This window comes from Daphnia pulicaria, chromosome 6 (genome assembly GCF_021234035.1).
Source record: "Daphnia pulicaria isolate SC F1-1A chromosome 6, SC_F0-13Bv2, whole genome shotgun sequence".
NCBI lineage: Eukaryota > Metazoa > Arthropoda > Branchiopoda > Diplostraca > Daphniidae > Daphnia > Daphnia pulicaria.
The window spans coordinates 17,628,908-17,646,366 of record NC_060918.1 but is presented as its reverse complement, the minus strand read 5'-3'; the positions used below and the strand labels follow the sequence as shown (position 1 = coordinate 17,646,366).

At 38.2% G+C, this 17,459-nt stretch overlaps 2 long non-coding RNA genes across 2 annotated transcripts; one reads left to right on the top strand and one right to left on the bottom strand.

Moving 5' to 3' along the window:
- Positions 1–7,467: 7,467 nt before the first annotated feature.
- Positions 7,468–10,539, top strand: LOC124342311. The gene is made up of 11 exons (XR_006918769.1): positions 7,468–7,693; positions 7,750–7,834; positions 7,934–8,021; positions 8,457–8,565; positions 8,622–8,722; positions 8,795–8,848; positions 8,916–9,014; positions 9,073–9,210; positions 9,285–9,874; positions 9,943–10,256; positions 10,345–10,539. It is a non-coding gene; the product is annotated as an uncharacterized LOC124342311 (long non-coding RNA).
- Positions 10,540–14,427: 3,888 nt separating this feature from the next.
- Positions 14,428–16,799, bottom strand: LOC124342310. Its single transcript, XR_006918767.1, has 9 exons — positions 16,624–16,799; positions 16,483–16,567; positions 16,296–16,383; positions 15,752–15,860; positions 15,595–15,695; positions 15,469–15,522; positions 15,323–15,401; positions 15,089–15,244; positions 14,428–15,017 (listed from the first exon to the last, which is right to left on the bottom strand). It is a non-coding gene; the product is annotated as an uncharacterized LOC124342310 (long non-coding RNA).
- Between the last annotated feature and the right edge of the window lie 660 nt (positions 16,800–17,459).

Here is a 17,459-nt window from a genome sequence, read left to right as displayed (position 1 = left end):
CATTAGGCGTCATTCGAAGGGACAGAAATGATGTAGGTGCGGGGCTGACGTGGCCTCGTATGATTGTGACACCCCAGAGCGGCACTTTCAACAACAACAACAACACCACGCCAGTCACACACACACTTGAACTGACTAATTTCACCTTGTTTTCTCCCCCCCCATCCCGCCACGTCTGTTCTTTTTTCCCCTTCTGACCTCTGACACACCACACACCCACTTGAAGGGAAAATTGATGAAACTTAAAATTTACAAAATCTATTAACTAATTATGGCTGTTTTGCTAATAATCGCATTGCACCATAGCCTACTCCAATTGGCGGAGTAGGCTATGCATTATTGCACACTGCAGGCTGCAGATGGACTTTCGTGAGAACTGATTGTCGATTGTCAATTTTCAACAATGATATTTTGTCGTCCTTTGTGGAATTGTAATCCATGACGCCAATCCCCATGCAGACTGTTGAAAATTGGAATTCTTCTTATGTCAATCAATTAGTTGAACATTGCGTTACGCTCGGCCCTGTCCTGACCCACAAGCCAGATCTCAGCTCTCTTCGCTCGACTGTTCTTCTTGCCTTCGCCCCCCCTTCCCCACCGCCCTTTTTCTCTCCCCTATTTCCATTCGATGACAACCCTCGTCGTCAACTCGAGGCCACATCACATTGATTCCCTCACTCAAATTCCCCTTCCTAGAACCCAGCCTCCTCTATAATTCAAGATCATAACAATTGTGTCAGTTAGTTTACAAAGATTGTTGTTACTGTCACCCAATGTTTAAGTTCATTTTGTACTTGTTCTACATTGCTGGATTTTTCATGAGCAGAGGTAACTTCAAAAATCAAACCGCCCTGAAAACCCTTTACTTCTTGTTGTTGGGAGCTAAGTGGTGGGGTGATTTTAATCTAATAAGAACAAACAGAACAATCGTAGCACTCAGCTTATTTGCTTTTAACAAAGGAGCGATTGAAAAATACAATGTTGGTAAAACAATGCCTTACTTTACTTTTTTGCACCAATGTGATATGGTCACACGGACTGTTTCAAACATTTCCTTGGTTTGACTGCTACGTTTTAACCACTCAAGATAGTAACAGAACACCTTTAGGTGACACAGGTTAATGCAAATCGAGAAACAAAAGCAAATATTTGTGTGAAAAGACTCGTTTTCCAAATGCTCACTTCCATTAAACAATCAATCAGACGACTGAAACTTTGCAACATTATGATGATCGATGCCTGATGGCATCCTGAAAATATATAATAACTAATTATGGTTGTTTTGCTAATAATTGCATTGCAACATAGCCTACTTTGGTGGATTAAGCTATGCATTTCACACTGCAGGCTGCAGATGAAATTCCGTTAGCACTGATAATTGTCGATTGTCGATTTTCAACACTGATATTTTGTCTTCCTGTGAGGAATTGTAATTTATGATGCCAATCCCCATGTAGACTGTTGGATATTGGAATTCTTCTTATTTCAAGCAATTAGTTGAACATTGTGTCAGGAAGTTCACATAGGTTGTTTTTTCTATCACTCAATGTTAATGTTGAGGTTCGTTTTGTACTTGATATTCATTGTTGGATTTTTCACGAGCAGAGGTAACTTCAAAAATCACACTGCACTGAAAGCCTTGACTTCTTGATGTTTGGAGTGATTTTGATCTAATAAGAACGTAAACAGAACAATTGTAGCACTTATATTTGTTTTTAACAAAGGAGCGATTGAAAAGTACAATGTTGGTAAAACAATGCCTTACATTACTTTTTTGCACCAGTGTGATATATCGTCAAACGGCCTGTTTCTAACATTTCCTTGATTTGGCTGCTTCGTTTAAACCACTCAAGAGAGTAAAGCCACGTTCAGACTACACTGTTTTGAGCGACCTGACACAACGCTTTACGTAGTACGTAATAGGTAAACTCAAAACGTAGTCAACACGAAATCAAAATTGAGCGTACGTAAAAATAAGATTGATCTGATTTTTTATATAAGTTTTTTGGACGTTTTACGCATAATGTAGCCAAAATCTATTACGCTTGTCTACATTCTTGTTTTTTTTTCAGGTTTTCTCTCTGGTTTATTCATTCTGGGATATGTCAGGTTTAGAATTTTTCTAGTCTCCAAGCTTTCAATTTATCAGTGCTTCAATGAGATTGAATTGCTATCAATTTGCAGCCCAAAAAAATAAATATAGAGCCTACTAATGTTGCTAAAAAGAATTCACCTACTAACAAATTCAAGTCGCCCACCAAAAAATCACCGAGAAAGAAAATCAAAAAGTAAAGATGATGTCATGAAATCTTTTGTAACTATTTTGGTTAATTGCTTATTCTTTTTTAGGTCATCAAGAAATTGGTCAGAAGAATAACGGGAACAGCTAATTGAGGCAGTGAAGAGTTAACCATGCTTGTAGGATACCACTAGTAAAACGTACAAAGGCATCACTGTTAAAAGCAATGCGAAGGTGGAGATGTCCTTACTTTTTGAAAGTTGCAGCGCCGAAGACGTCACATTGCAATGGGGAACTTTGGTGGACAAGTACAGAAGAACAAGAAAACAGTAAAACAACGAGAATCCTACAGGTACTTCTGCGGAAGATTCAATGTCTCAATATAGTATAGTAAAATAAGCCATTTGACCCCAAACAAATTGTTATCCGTTATTTTGTTCGTGAGCACTGTTTATACCACTACAATATAGTTCTGTACAAAATCCCCGTGAAAAATATCGTGCAGATTATGTTTAAAACATGATTTTAATTTTTTTGTTTTTTTAAGCCATGTAAACACTTTTTCTGGTGGAAATAAAAGATTGCAAAAAATGGAATTGTAGTAAATCTTTCATTCTCTGATTGTACCAATTATGGTGCAATTATGAAAAAATTTAGTGTGCCAAAAAAAATCAAACGCAAAACCCATATTTTTCCGCGCTAAAAATGGTTTCCGTTTTTAACACAGCCGTTTATGGGGAAATGTTTTTTAACAGTATTTTCATGACATCTTAGCACATTAAAATCTCCCTTTGGGTTAATTCGATAGCTAAATAATCATTCTATCACAATCATTCGTATATTTCCAAAGGGAACATTCGTTTAAAAGTTATAACCGATATTCTAGGCCCTAATTTTGCATATTTTCCCAAGTGTTTTGCATTAGTGAGTAGCACACCCGCTTGGTGGTGATTAGCACAGCCGCCACCCGCTAGAAGAGGCTGCACTCCAAGCGGGTGTGTTACCCAAGGGTGGATTTTTATGTGCTAAGATGTCATGAAAATAGATAGAATAGGCTTGAATCTTGAACAATTCTTATTGCCTTCAATGCATCAGCATCATAACCACCAGAAGCTGGAAAAAGTTCTGATTGTGCTTACGAATCTGATATTGCCAACAATAAATCTTCAGAGCCTCAATCATATTAGAATTTAATTTACATCTTCGAGGATGAAGAATTACAAGAGTTGCAAAATTTTACTGAGCCTATCCATTTACTGGCAACAAAAGTTGATTCGGACTCAGATATGAGGAAATGGTACAATTTTTTGGTTTGTCGTACTTTACTTTTAGAGCTTAACTAAAGAAAACACAACCAATGCCAAATGAACATATAAGAGCAAAAAATACATCCATACTGTTTCTGGTAGAATTTCTACTACGAGTAACTGAATAAGACTTTTAAAGCATAATATCTAGCATGCGAGATCCATTACTGATAAAATATTATGATTAATTCTTCTTAAGATTATTTAGAAACACAGTAAACTGTATGCTGAATACATAAAACGAAAAGAACACAAGTGAAAATTATCAACTACTGTTTCCTCAAAGACGGTAGCTGCTGTCCCAATTTTCCTGATAGCTGGCGGAACATTCGAAAATTATTAATTTTGTTTGAAATCTTGAACGTTGAAGGGCTGTACTCTTTTTCATGTGAGTTCTAGAGTATCACTCTACTCCGATTGTTCATTGTGATCTAGGTACTGGGGGTTTCTGTGCAAGCCTAGGGAATTCCCTTTTTCCCGTTTTGATGGAAATTTTCCTTAGAGAGTTGTCGCCAGCGACAACTTACGCCGTATGCATTAAGTTACTTTTAAGCCCTCTGAAACGTGTTTTTGAGGCTGTTTTAAGCATTTGGGCTTAACTGCCATAAGTGAGATGCACTCACACTAAAATTTGCTTAAAACACTAAAAACTTACTTAACGCTTGTTTTAAGCTTTCTTATGGCCGGTGTGAACCAGGTTTAAGTTTTTCTCTCAACATATTTTTTAATACATTTTAACTGCACGAGATGCAGTACAGTCATCCGTGAAAGTTTCTTGAACAGGCAAATGGCTCTCTATGTTTTAAGTTTAATTTGACGGAAGGGATACTACGGTACCTACCGAACCCCCGGTATTTTACGCCTTTTTCTCTTTTTCTTTCATGGGTAAAGGAAGAGAAGAATATAAAGAAAAAGAGAAAAGGGCGTAAAATACCGGGGGTACGGTAGGTACCGTAGTATCCCTTCCTTCAAATTAAACTTAAAACATAGAGAGCCATTTGCCCTGTTCAAGAAACTTTTACGGATGACTGTATATTGAATAACCAATTAATAAATTTTTATATTTTACCACTAGGAATGTCAAATCAAGTCCAATTGACGGGTTAAGTCAGTTATTCAAGGGTAAGGTTATTTATGCGATTATAATTTGTTAAACGTATTTGTAAAATTGAAATGATAATTTTTGCCAAACTAATAAACTTACCATAACATTTCCTCAATTCAATTACCTTATTTCTAAATAACTATATTTGATATAGGGTACAATATATAGGACCCTACATATTGTACTCTATACTCTTTCCTCCTCTCGAATCAAGTTATTTAAATGAAAGGGAAAAAGAAAAATACCAAATTTTGCGCTATTTTATCTCCCTGCCCCATAACAATGAGTCATAGCGCCTCTAGTGAGAGTGTGTCGACACACAGCTCATTTTCCCGGTTAAAAATGTGGAAGAGAAAAAAAGGTATTGTGTGACACGGCAACTCTGTGAGGGCCGGAAAAAAAGGGAATTATACAATTTTGTTTTTCAACTAAAAATTAAACTAAGAAAATCTAAATAAAATTAATGAAAATCAGAGCTAAAATAAAGCTAAGGCAGTTCTATTTTTTAAATCGCGTTTCTCTAGCTCTAGCCGCTCAACCACAAAAGAAGGCCAAAGTGGCCTTATTTGCGTAAGGTCCTCTCGGCCGCTCTCGGCTTTCCAAAAACTTTTGCAACGGGCAAAATGTGTATCTAAAAATGAAAAAAAAAATTCTGAAAAAATCCGAGGTGTTCCTACTACCTATATTGAAAAACCAAATTTCAAAATATTTGGTTGAAAAATATAGCAATGAGAGGACTGGAAAAACAGCGTTTTTGCATAAGGTTCTCTCGCGCTTTCAAAGACTTTCGGTAGGTACTGTATACTAAAATAGAGAAATGTCTGTTCTCTTATATTTTGAAAAAAACTTAATTCTGATTAATAGACACAGAATTTCATAAATTATCATTAGAGGGTAGAAACTGGACGATTTGGGCGGATTCAAAGAGACGTCATTGAAAAAAGGAGGGGTTTTCCCTATGTAAAGTTTTTTCGTGCTAAGTTGTTTTTTAAAGCATTACTTTACAATTTTTTGCATTTTAAAAACGTTTCATGTTGACAGTTATCACTGAGCACTCAAAACTATGGGGTATCAAACGATCATTTTTTTTAATTTTTTCTAAAAATCAATTTACAATTTTAAATTTAAAATCAATTTGCAAAACGAAATGCAAATTAAAAACGAAGTTAAAAAATGATTCAATATTGAAACAAAATTCAAAATTAATTTCAAAAATCAAAATAATTTTGAACGTAAACTCAAAAATTAAAAATGGAAACCAAATCAAAATAAAAAAAACAACAGGATTATTTGAAATAAATTATAAATATTCGTAACAAATTTGAAATTGAAAAATGAATTTAATTTAAACTCAAAAATCAAAATCAGTTATTAAATTGAATTCAAAAATCATAAAGTTGTCGCACTTGAACTTGAAAGCCAAATATGAATACTGAACAGAAAATTTATTTTTATTCAATTTTTCAGGACGGCGGAGCTACTGGGCGACGTCTAATGATATCTAGATTGAAAAAATCATCATTTGGTTCTAGCATGTGCGAATTGATAGGATGGATCCGCTACAGGTTTCTAAAGATCTCATCACCCAGCAGCCGGCTTTTCGTTCGATTGCTGAGACTGCCGTGCCATTCCTTCAATGGCTTGCCCAACCAAGTATTTATCAGTTTCAATGTTAATAAAACATTCTTTATATTCAGGAGCTGCTTCTGGAGTGCAGCAGACCCAAGCACAAATTGCACGTCCAGAACCACTCATACAACAAGTTAACCCACGGCCCACTCAGATATCACGTACAGAAACGGCAGGACAACGGTACACTCACAACAGTTCCACTCATAGAACAAGGTAACCCATATCTAACACTAGTGTTTTGAGTAAATCAAGTTTTCTGACTATGTAACTATTTTCTCAAAGAAGGGTCATCTCTCCGCATGCCTGTAGAGCCTTTGTCGCAGTTAGGTTCTGATGGTTCAACTTTCCAATTTGGGCATGTAGGCAGTGGTACTGCACTGAACACACAAGTATACCCAGTTGTTTACGATCAGCAAGGAAAAAGATATACTGTGTTTCCCAGTACCTCATACAATCTAAATGTCTAAATTTGTACTTTATTTGTTCCTTTTATTGGTTAAATTTCTTTAAGATGCAGGAAATTCTCCCTACATGTGCAGAAGATCTGGCACTCCCAAACGATCATCCTCAGAAATTGATCGACGCAAAATATTTTCTAAAACTTCATATAAAGAAGATTTTGAAATAAGTGTTTTTGGAGTGGAAGAAATTGATCGAACCAACCCGAGAGGTTCAACGAAATGCCAAGAAAGAATTTTACGTGCAAGAGGTCTCAGTAAGAAACAAATTACATTTTGGGAGACCGATTCTTCGTCCATTGTTGATCTTCGAATTAGGCAGTAAGTTGAGAATGGTTATTGTAAATAGATGCTTGCAAAAGACGATTAAAAATTACACATTTGTTTCAGGGCGTTTCCAATCTTCCTTGAGGTAAAAGGTGGGCTTAAAATATGGGCGTACGCCAGTGGGAATAATCATTCTCTGGTAGAACTGGGAACACCCATTGTAAACGGCACAGTGTTGAGGGTAAGAAATGCTACATTTGTTGAATATCCAATTTACGATCAAATATAGATTTTATTTTGCAACAGGGATGTTCTTCAAGAGTTGTAGTTTCAACCAGGAGAGAGGACAAAAACCTCCCACAAATAACAACACGGAACTGGTGAGCTAGCTCAAACGCTCGTCCTCAAAATGCGCTCTCAGGGTAGTAGGGGAAAACGAGTGCTGCCGCGGTGGCCAATTGGTCGATCCAGATTTGTTGATTTCGGCGGCCATTTTGTTTTTTCTTAAATAGGCCCGTATTTTTTTACTGTATTTTCTTATTTATCATCAATATTTGAGCTTTTTAGTGGTGTTTTTCGTACTCAGCTTTCAAATTTACCCTATGTACATCTATTTCCAGTCATTTTGTCTTAATTTTTTTACCAGTTATCTTTCTCTCTCTTGCCTATAGGAACTGTCAAAATGGTAAATTCGTGATTTTAAGGTATATTTATCACATTAAGTAACTCAGTTTATTACAGGTGATATTTCCTTCAGTAACCAGCTTTTTTCCCATCAAAACACCCCTATTTTCTTTGTAAAATATCAATTATGGGGTAGGGCTTGGTAAGCTCGCTAAGTTTTTTCCTGCATTTTACATTCTGTCTATAGAAAGTTTGCAGCCATTCAATTTTATTAACCATTATTCTATTATTATTGATCCAGGGACCCTTTTTCTGAAGAAATTACCAGTATTATTGGTTATCAGTGGAATTTTCTTCATCGTTAACTATGAAGGCTGGAATAAGAACATGTAAGTTGTTTTTTTTATTGGACTTGCTTCCATTGTATTTCAATTAATTTAAATATGTTCTTTGATATGTTCCTGTGTTAAACAACCCCATACAGATTCAGTTATATATTCTTAGTTTAGTTAAAATTTTTCTTCGCTCTGAAGCATAGGGTAAAATGGAGTTTTGTTAATTTAAACTAAAATTTGAATTGTTTTAATCGGATCTCAATTAATTATTATGTTTTATTTCATATTTACTTTGTAAACAGTCTAAATTTTGCAAATTCAATTTATTTGAAAATACAATTTAATTTTTTTAATTTGGATACTGTTTAGTACTTTTTGCAGACGCATCTTTCTATACTTGTTTACATTTTTCAGTTTGGCTGTCCCCACTGTCAACTGTAATATACTGCGTTTTTTATTTTAGTTTGCTATTGGATTTTATAATTCTAGAGTAGCTATTGAATTCGTTTAATTGGAAATATGGAACGTAAAGGTTGTGATTTAACAAGCGAAGAACAAAAGGCTCGAGTTAAGAAGTACAATGACAGTCGAAGAAAAGGTTTGTTTTTCTTAGACAAATGAAATATTTCAAATGTTAAATTTGCTTTATTTAAGGAATGAAATCTTTCGGACTATTTGCTAGTCGTGCGGATAACTCAGGAGACGGAAAAGTTCTGAACTTGTAGCTCAAAGTAGGAATAAGCAAAAGAGAGATGGTAAACTTGATTGTTTTATTCTTTGTATAACTTATTCGAAACTAATTTATTGTTCTACTTTGATTGTTTTAGAAATTTTTTATCGGTGGCCAGATATCCATGATCAACCAGCTCATTCATTTACGGGTAAGTTATTATTTAAAACTAAAGCCAGTTTGCTCAAGATCAACCTGAGTTTTTTTTCGTGGAACAGGGTCACCTGGGACTTGCAAGCTAGGAAGCACTTTATTAGTTCAAACTACACAAGGTTTACGTCAGATTTGCACATTAAAAATCTATTTCGAAAATAGTGGTAAGTACACATCATTGTAGTGTATTCTTATTACTGTTAATACTTTATTTGGGTTTAGACGCATTACAAATCGAAGAATTGGAATGATGTTGTTCGCGGTGCGGAATTCCAGCAATTCGCTTATCATCGTATCCTAATAATGTTGTTTCTTGAGTTAAATGCGCCCGAACAAGTACTTGATTCCATCAATTTCCAAGTAAATCTTTAAATTATATATTGGTAGAAATGTCACTTGAATTGTTTGCTAATTTGGTTTCTTGGTTGACAAAGGTTTTGACGGCTTTCTGTCATACACTGCACATTCTGAGACCAGCGAAGGCCCCAGGCTTTGCGTATGCCTGGCTAGAAATATTTTCGCATACGGTTTTCATCGGGCGATTGCTGTTGATTACTCCCCAACAGAAAGGATGGGGGATGTATACTCAACTGTTGATCGACTTATTCAAGTTTTTGGCCCCATTTCTACGGAACGTTGAACTGAGCAAGCCTGCAATGTTGTACAAAGGAACACTGCGCGTCCTGCTGGTTTTGTTGCATGACTTTCCCGAATTCCTTTTCGACTATCATTATGGATTCTGTGATGTGATTCCTCCCAATTGCATTCAAATGAGAAATTTGATTTTGTCGGCGTTCCCACGCAACATGCGTCTGCCTGATCCATTCACGCCCAGTCTCAAAGTGGACATGTTACCGGAAATCCGTCACGCTCCACGTGTACTGACTCATTTCGCAGTTCAATGATCCAACCGCCTACGCTCAAAAAGGATTTGAACTCGTACCTGTAAACGCGCGGACCAGTTACGTTTCTTTCGGAGTTACGAAGTGTAGTTCAGGTTCACGTTTCTTCGATTAATCTTCACGTAAGAAATAATTTTTCTGTCAGCAATACTATTCTTTTTACTAACGGCGCTGACAACACTTAATTTAGGTTTCACCTGAACCTGGAATGCACTATAATTTGCCCTTGCTGAACGCATTGGTCTTGTACGTTGGCACCCAGGCCATACAATCGATACAGACCAAAGGATTATCTCCGTCAATGGCGACTAATGGCCACTCTTCTTACATGGATATCTTCCAGAGTTTAGCCGTCAACCTTGACACGGAAGGGCGTTACTTGTTCATCAACGCCATTGCTAATCAATTGCGCTATCCTAATAGCCACACGCACTACTTCAGCTGCGTTCTGCTTTGCCTTTTCGCAGAAGCCAATTCTGAGGCGATTCAAGAACAAATTACTAGGTACGTGACTGGTTCTTGTGTTTCATTATACAACCATTTTGTGATTCACGTGTAATAATTTTTCTCTTTTATCTTGACTCCTAAATAGGGTCCTGCTGGAGAGGCTCATTGTCAATCGACCCATGACATGACGATGGGACGACATGACGATGGGTGCCATGGGGATTACTCATTACATTCATTGAATTGATAAAGAACCCTGTTTTCAAATTTTGGAATCACGAATTCGTCCACTGCGCCCCGGAAATCGAAAAACTATTTGAATCGGTGGCTCTATCATGCATAGTGGTCCAAAAACAAACTCCTCAGGATGCAGAAAACCACGATTGATTAATTGAGTTCACCGACTACTTATGTACAGTTTGTGCGTGTGCTCATCTTCTTAACCAATGTTTGTTTGGATTTTTCCTACACCCTTTGGCGGTGCGTGGTGAATTGTGTCAGAACATGTCCATTTAGTTTTTTTGAACGAATGTATTATTCTTTTCTCTTTATTTGAACCCCCAGTTTTCGCTCATTTTCTCCTTCTTTCTTTGGTATGGAGTTCATCTTTCTCGCTTCCCCCCCCCTCGGGTCTGCATTCACTGGGTTTTCCATGTAGTAATGTTCACTTTTAATAATACACACGAAGCAAATGGACGTATTCAAGACTTGAAAAGAGTTTCGTGTATTATCGAAGGGAAAATCTGGCCTGTGCTTCTACATATTGTCGCAATGTACAAAGTATACAGTACACAACTAAATTTGAATTGGAAATCGGGAAGAGACGGCTTCTAACGTTGGAATTTCCGAAGGTATATTTATATTGTGAGGGTGATTTAAAGGTTTGACATCTTTTAATTTTTAACAGCACGGTAACTATACATGGTCAAATGGTCTTTAATGTACGAGTGTAAGAAGGACTATAGAGACAAATCAAAGTTGACAGACTTGCGTTGATTTGGCGTAGCACAGTCCAAATTATGAACCTCCTTACAGGTGACACTGCAGATCGGCATTATCTTGTTCTACATACGGTGGTGGTGGTTCGTCTGGATATTGTTCTTCAATCCCTGGTGTATTGGCAAGCTCAGTGTCTTTGGTTGTAGGGTTGGGAATTCCCAAGCCGTTATCTAAATCAATAGAACTAACGTAAAGTACTAAACCTTGATGGATACATTTTTTAACTTTTACCGGTCTTCCGCCTGTTGGCAAGTTGTCACCACCCACCACAAAGATGGATGACAATCGCGGGCGGATTCCTGCAGTTTCTCTATTTGGCCGACTGCACGCCAGGGTAGACAAAACAAAGCTTGTGGTCGCTCCGATTACTTATAAGTTACACGTTAATGAATGAATTAGCACCAATGAATAATGTGTAATAATGATTTTAAACTAACCTCCGGACACCAGTAGCAATAGATGTAGCGTACGTCGTAATTGAATATCGTAACCTACACGTAATTACGTTGATTTTTATAAGTATTAAAGCGCACTCGAAATAATAAGTGATAATATTTTCCCAACTACCCCATAGTATCCGTGTTTAATATTTTCGCAAGAAGGGCCGTTCTCAATAGGTCCATAACACGAATTGGTAGTGTTCCCCGTCGAGGAAGTCAGTTGAACAAATGGCGTAGTAGAAGTTATTCGCCTCTCCAGCAAATCGGCCACTTCTTATATTCCTTCTACAGGTGAATGATGGACGGATTTTTTACTGCTGGAATGGCGACAACGTCCGTCGGCTCCGAGTCGCTGCCGCTGGCCCTGGCCGTCTGCGAATCGTTGGCCGACAACGAGTCGCTGAGGAAGGAACTCGAGTTGTTGGTGGCGCTCGAGTTGCCGCTGGGCTTGACGTGGAGATCCCGTTCGAAGAAACCTTCCAGCAAATACGTCGGGTACGTCTCGGCCAACTTGTTCTTGGCCTTTCGTCTTTGGGGCTTCCGCTTGGGATTGCCTGCACGCATCGGCGGCGACTTGATCGACCGCCGTCGTCGTCGTCGTGGGAGGCGTCGGCGTCATATAATATAAGTTTAAAATAATAAATAAGTTGACTGCCGTGAAAAAGAGTGTCGAGCCACGGTGCTGGACCGCCCGGGACCCGAGCGACAAGGTCTATTCGTGTATCTATCCGGTATCTATACAGCCTTTTCATTTCATGGAAACGGATTCGGTGTATGAAACAGTGAATCAGCCCGGGATGAACCCACCCGCGGTGCCCATGTCGTTCATCTACCAAAAGAAATGGGAGAGTATCAAAGCAATATCTATAGCTAATATACTACGGATTGGGAAATCTTACATATATAGCAGTGCCCAGTCCGATTGAGCGGACGATTTCACGATGACCGCCCGCCACTATAGCCCACCGCATTCTGAGTCCCGGATATCACGTCAGAGGCGTCGGATGGCTCGTTATTACATTGGCAGACGAGTTTTATTGAAACAATTTCTTTCCTGACAGGTCGTTAAATATAAATCAGCCATTGAAAAAAAGGAAAAAGAAAGATGGGCCTGTCCATTTTTTTATAAAGCGCCAGTTCAATTAGCGGACCTCTTTTTATTTCTTTCTTATATAACTATCAGAACGGTCGGATCCGGTTCTTCTAAATTCTAATCGGGTGGTGATGTACAAACACGAGCAGAGGTCGTTGTGTTCGCCTCGACTCCGTTTTAACAAAAACGATGAACAGTATGCACGTGGCATTCTATTTTTCGTTGGCCAGCGCATATCATCGCCGACAAAATTGTATTTTGTGACGAATCGTTCGATTTCAGCGTCGTCGCTGTCGTTTCCTTCAACTGCTGAAACGTCACTTCGGCCGTGTTGTAATTGTCCATGGCGTAATCTTTCTTGTCTTTGACGCCCCGATGCCCCGGTTCTGCAGGTTTCGTTGGCGCTTGTTGCGTAAAATCAGCGCTCCGTTGTCGCTCTGGACGATCTCGGGGACGTCGGGCAACCGCCTGTCTTCAGCATCACGCAGGGTCAACACCGTATCGTCTTTGAACAGGGAATCTTATTCTTGGCCGTCTCCTTGGACGCTGTCCTGGATGGTCGTCAGACTCGAGCGACTATTTATTGCGACACCGGCGACGGGGCTGGTCCAGTTGTAGCGATCGCAAATGTTATTCCGCCTTCTGACAACGAAGCGCCGTCCACAAGGAACTGGCTGGAAAAAGAGGCCGGGGATTTGGGCCGGATGCTGTTTGATGATCCGTTGATCAAGGGCCCACCGGCCAATTTCTGCAGTAGACCTGGAACGGGACTAGGCGGCGGAGTGGCCGATGACGACTGCCTGTTTTGCCGATTGCCGGCCTGATTGGAGGCGGCAAAGACCGAGACCAACGGCGGTGGTGCCAGTGTCAAGGCATCGACGGAAGCGTTGGATGGGTGCAGATGCGGAGGCTGTTGATCGGGTGAGCGACACAGGACGCAAGTGTATCCGTCCTTGGCGCAAAATTTCGCCTCTCGCTCGTTGCGGATGAAGTCGCAGGCGGCGTGGAGCCAACGGGTGAATTGCTGGCACTGGATGATGAGCTCATTTTGGAGCACGTGAAAGATGACGGTGAATTTAACCTCTAAAAGTCCTCACAACGGAATGAATCACTGTCATGCCCAATTGCCCATATCCGTCGACCTGCACCACAATCCAAATTCTAGGCTTATGCCGGCCTATACCTCATATTCATATTATTTTGTAAATGCTGCATCCAGCTCGGCCGAACTGAACCGCGTGCGAAAATGAGACAAAACACAACCCAATTAAATTCTTGCCGATACTTCTTCATGTGGATGTTTAAAAATTTAATCAAGCGGTTTTCTCGAACGAACATGAATGCATCTCGTAAGAGCTTTTCACTTCGTTTCTGAACAAGGTCGAGCGTGATCTCTCTCCGTTAAAAAAAAACACAGGAAGAAATTGTTCTCTAGAACTAATCGTTTGTATCGTGAAAAAAAAACTGAATTTTAAAAGGGTTAGTTAGATACCTCGGTATTCTTTGATGAGAATTTTGAGACCGAGTTGATTTTTTGGAATCATGGACGTTAATAAGATGTGCATAATCTATTCACAATGCTGTCTCCGTTCTACTTTCTCTTCTTTGGTTTTTGTAATTGTCTCCGCGAGGGCCAGTTGAAAGTGCAACTTTAAGTTGGAGCAATATGAAAAATACACGATCGTAAACAAAAACGTCCTGTGAGATTTGTAATGCGGATTTATATCTATTTCCTCATTCTCATTACATTTGACTACAAAGAAAGGAAAACAAGGTGGGATTTTGAAAATGACCACAATAGTTTTAAAATGGTAAGAGAAGAAGTGGAAACTCACATTAAAGTTCTTTCTGTGACAGACACAGAACAACATCGAAGCTAGAATTCAAGAAAAATAACAAACATCAACAATAAATGACATTGTGGCTACAACAGTCTGGAGAGACGGCTTTAAAAGATTTACAAGATCGTTCTTTTCCCACACATTATTCAATCGGGTTACAACTCTTCCACTTACAGAAGATTAGTCGAGTTGTAACATGATTGTGTGATGATTACTGTGAACACGTTTTGCAAACTTTTCCTCCTATAATATGCAAATGTGACAAAATAGACGCTTCAACATTTCATTTGCCTTCCTCAATAGGCTCGTGAGGAGCAGGGAACTTATCCCACGTAGGCTCAACACCCAAAATTTCACATGCGTATTCGGCGATAGTCCTGTCACTGGAGAATTTACCAGATGAAGCAATGTTGTGGATACACATCTTCATCCAGACGCTCTGGTCCTGAATAGCCAATCACACAAAATATATTAGCTCATTTTTATTTCGAAAATTGCTTTGCTGTGTGTTTTTACCTTGTAGGCCTCGTTAACCCTTTCTTGGGCGGCCATGTAGTCGTCATAATCAGCCGGACAGAAGAAACAATCGTGGTACATAAGGTTGTTGTAGATATCACAGAACTCTTCGGGGTTGCTTGGGCGGAAGAATCCTGAAGCAATCTGGTCAATGACCTGAAAACAGAAAAACACAAACATTTGCTATGTTAAGATATTATTCCACTGGATCGTGAATTTATTAAGAAAACCAACCTGCTTCAGCTGGGCGTTTGCATTATAATAGTCAAAGGCGTTGTAACCTCGCTCCCTAGCTTGCAAGTCCCAGGTGACCCTGTTCCACGAAAAAAAACTCAGGTTGATCTTGAGCAAACTGGCTTTAGTTTTAAATAATAACTTACCCGTAAATGAATGAGCTGGTTGATCATGGATATCTGGCCACCGATAAAAAATTTCTAAAACAATCAAAGTAGAACAATAAATTAGTTTCGAATAAGTTATACAAAGAATAAAACAATCAAGTTTACCATCTCTCTTTTGCTTATTCCTACTTTGAGCTACAAGTTCAGAACTTTTCCGTCTCCTGAGTTATCCGCACGACTAGCAAATAGTCCGAAAGATTTCATTCCTTAAATAAAGCAAATTTAACATTTGAAATATTTCATTTGTCTAAGAAAAACAAACCTTTTCTTCGACTGTCATTGTACTTCTTAACTCGAGCCTTTTGTTCTTCGCTTGTTAAATCACAACCTTTACGTTCCATATTTCCAATTAAACGAATTCAATAGCTACTCTAGAATTATAAAATCCAATAGCAAACTAAAATAAAAAACGCAGTATATTACAGTTGACAGTGGGGACAGCCAAACTGAAAAATGTAAACAAGTATAGAAAGATGCGTCTGCAAAAAGTACTAAACAGTATCCAAATTAAAAAAATTAAATTGTATTTTCAAATAAATTGAATTTGCAAAATTTAGACTGTTTACAAAGTAAATATGAAATAAAACATAATAATTAATTGAGATCCGATTAAAACAATTCAAATTTTAGTTTAAATTAACAAAACTCCATTTTACCCTATGCTTCAGAGCGAAGAAAAATTTTAACTAAACTAAGAATATATAACTGAATCTGTATGGGGTTGTTTAACACAGGAACATATCAAAGAACATATTTAAATTAATTGAAATACAATGGAAGCAAGTCCAATAAAAAAAACAACTTACATGTTCTTATTCCAGCCTTCATAGTTAACGATGAAGAAAATTCCACTGATAACCAATAATACTGGTAATTTCTTCAGAAAAAGGGTCCCTGGATCAATAATAATAGAATAATGGTTAATAAAATTGAATGGCTGCAAACTTTCTATAGACAGAATGTAAAATGCAGGAAAAAACTTAGCGAGCTTACCAAGCCCTACCCCATAATTGATATTTTACAAAGAAAATAGGGGTGTTTTGATGGGAAAAAAGCTGGTTACTGAAGGAAATATCACCTGTAATAAACTGAGTTACTTAATGTGATAAATATACCTTAAAATCACGAATTTACCATTTTGACAGTTCCTATAGGCAAGAGAGAGAAAGATAACTGGTAAAAAAATTAAGACAAAATGACTGGAAATAGATGTACATAGGGTAAATTTGAAAGCTGAGTACGAAAAACACCACTAAAAAGCTCAAATATTGATGATAAATAAGAAAATACAGTAAAAAAATACGGGCCTATTTAAGAAAAAACAAAATGGCCGCCGAAATCAACAAATCTGGATCGACCAATTGGCCACCGCGGCAGCACTCGTTTTCCCCTACTACCCTGAGAGCGCATTTTGAGGACGAGCGTTTGAGCTAGCTCACCAGTTCCGTGTTGACAAATAATCGAGATGACCGAAGTATTGGCTGCGTGTGGCTACTGTAAAAAAGGTTTTGACTTAGCCGTTTTGGATTTACACGAAAGCAGTTGGTACAATCAGAAACAGTCAGTTGCAAAGCTAATCGATTTTTTTATAAATTTCCCTGTATGTTTGTTATTTAGTGGATTTGAAAAAAAGAAGTCAGCAAGAATGGCAAAGTTCGGTTAGCTGGTTTGAGTCAAGAAAATAATTTATACATTCTTGATATCATAAGCTGTCATGGAAAAACAATTACACCTAAACCGAAAATGGAATCTTTCTCAGCCCTGGTAAAATCGACACCTCATTCAATACATCTCTGGCATCGGCGTCTTGGGCACGTCGCAGTTTCTACAATAAAGAAGATGGCTGACAGTTTCATGGCCGATGGGATTATCCTCAGCGAAGATTTAAGAAAAGATTTGGTATGCGAAGGTTGTATGAATGGAAAACACCACCGTCTCTCCTTTTCAACCATTGGCTGAACCAGAGGAAA